This window comes from Psammomys obesus, unplaced genomic scaffold (genome assembly GCF_907164565.1).
Source record: "Psammomys obesus unplaced genomic scaffold, mPsaObe1.curated_primary_1811, whole genome shotgun sequence".
Lineage (NCBI taxonomy): Eukaryota > Metazoa > Chordata > Mammalia > Rodentia > Muridae > Psammomys > Psammomys obesus.
Genome location: NW_026585587.1, coordinates 342,273 through 345,131, shown reverse-complemented (window position 1 = coordinate 345,131; position 2,859 = coordinate 342,273).

The window sequence follows — 2,859 nt, the reverse complement described above, 5'->3', positions numbered from 1 at the left end:
GAAGAAGAAGAAGAAGAAGAAGAAGAAGAAGAAGAAGAAGAAGAAGACACACCCAACTGTAGTAGACAGCTGGAAATAATCAAATTCAGGGCTGAAATCAATAAATTAGAAACAAATAAAACAATTCAAAGAATCAATGAAACCAAGAGCTCATTCTTTGAGAAAATCAACAAGATAGACAAAGCCTTAGCCAAGCTAACTAAAAGGCAGAGAAACACCACCCAAATCAACAAAATCAGAAATGAAAAGGGGGACATAACAGACACTGAGGAAAACCAAACAATCATTAGGACTTAATTCAAAAGTATATATGCCACAAAATTTAAAAATCTAAATGAAATGGAGAATTTTCTTGATCGATTCCACTTAACAAAGCTGAATCAAGACCAGGAAAATAAATTAAATAGTCCTATATCCCCTAAGGAAATAGAAGCTGTCATCAAAAGTCTGTCATCCAAGAAAAGCCCAGGGCCAGATGGTTTCAGCACAGATTTCTACTAGACCTTCAAATACTTTTCAAACTATTCCACAAAATAGGAACAGAAGGAATATTACCAAATTCATTCTATGAAGCCACAGTCACCTTGATACCTAAACCTCACAAAGACCCAACAAAGAAAGAGAACTTCAGGACAATCTCCCTTATGAACATTGATGAAAAAATACTCAACAAAATACTCGCAAACCGAATCCAAGAACACATCAAAGATATCATCCACCATGACCAAGTAGGCTTTATCCCAGGTATGCAGGGGTGGTTCAACATACAGAAATCCATCAATGTTATATACCATATAAACAAATTAAAAGAAAAAAAAAACACATGATAATCTCCTTAGATTCTGAAAAAGCCTTTGATAAAATTCAACATACTTTCATGTTTAAAGTCCTGGAGAGATCAGTGATACAAGGTACTTACCTAAACATAATAAAGGCAATATACAGCAAGCCTACAGCAAACATCAAACCAAATGAAGAGAAACTTAAATCAATCCCACTGAAATCAGGGACAAGGCAAGGCTGCCTCCTCTCTTCATATGGTTCTTAAAGTCCTTGCTAGAGCAATAAGACAATTAAAGGAGATCAAGGGAATTCAGCTCTAAAACGAGTAAGTTAAAGTATCACTATTTGCAGAGGTTATGATAGTATACATGAGTGACCCCCAAAATTCCACAGGGGAACTCCTATAGCTGATAAACACCTTCAGCCAAGTGGCTGGATACAAAATTAACTCAAAAAATCATTAACCCTCCTGTATACAAAAGACAAATGGACTGAGAAAGAAATTAAGGAAACAAAATCCTTCACAATAGCCACAAAGGACATAAAGTACCTTGATGTAACTCTAACCAAGCAGGTCAAAGACTTGTATGAAAAAAAAAAAAAAAAAAAAAAAAAACAACTTCCAGTTTTTCTATTTCTGGAAAGAGAAGAAGATATTAGAATATGGAAAGATCTCCCATGCTCATGGCTTGGCAGGATTAACATAGTAAAAATGGCCATCTTACCAAAAGCAATCTACAGATTCAATGCAATTCCCATCAAATTAGCAACACAATTCTTTACAGAGCTTGAAAGAAAAATTCTCAACTTCATACCGAATAACAAGAAACCCAGAATCGCTAAAACAATCCTCTACAATAAAAGATCTGTAGGTATCTCCTTCCCTGATCTCAAGCTGTACCATAGAGCAACAGTAATAAAAACTGCACTGTACTGGCATAGAAACAGAATTGTGGATCAATGGAATCGAATAGAAGACTCAGAAATAAACCCACACACTTATGGACACCTGATCTTTGACAAAGATGCTAAAACCATACAATGGATAAAAGATAGCATCTTTAACAAATGGTGCTGGTCTAACTGGATATCTACGTGTAGAAAAATGCAAATAAATCCATATTTATCACCCTGAACAAAACTAAAATCCAAGTGGATCAAAGACCTCAACATAAAACCAGACACACTAAACCTGTTAGAAGAAAAAGTGGGGAAGAGCCTTGAACTCATTGGCACAGGAAACAACTTCCTGAACAGAACACCAACAGCACAGGCTCTAAGGTCATTAATCAATAAATGGGACCTCATGAAACTGAAAAGCTTCTGTAAAGCAAAGGACATTGTCTTTAGAACAAAACGACAGCCTGCAGATTGGAAAAGGATCTTCACCAACCCTATATAGGACAGAGGGCTAATATCCAGAATAAATAAAGAACTCAAGAAGTTAAACAGCAACAAACCAAGTAATCCAATTAAAAAATGGGGTACACTGAGCACAAGGCTCTCTGCTCTCAATCCCTGTGTTCGTAAGGGTGGGATTGGAGTTAGGGCTGCATGCAAGCTAAGCAAGTGTTCTGTCTTGGATGTATTGTTTCAGGCCTAAAACTACTGTTAATAAAAAAAAGCATGTTGGCTGTGGTGGTGTAGCCATCATACTGCAGGGACTAAGCTACATCACTAGGTTCAACTAGGAGTGCTAGCCACATCTGGGTAACATAGTAAGACCACCTCCAGGTAGGTAAAAAATACTTGAGGCTGAGCCTGCAGCTCAATGGTTAGCAGGTTTTCATCAATAGGTTTGAAAGACAGAACTTCATTTTTCACCATGTGTGAGAAAGAGAATTAATTTGGTAATTTCTTCAGTTGATGGAACCTATAGGTCAGCTCCCTCAAAAGAGAGAGAGAGAGAGAGACAGAGAGAGAGAGAAGGTGGAGATCTGAGAAGTTTATACTAAGTCTGGGCCTAGACAAAATGAATTATACATTCCACCTGGAAGACCTCTTGGTTTGATTTTTGAGGTTAGATTTGCTTTGTTTGTTTGTTTTAAATTTCTCATAGATTTATTAATTGTTATT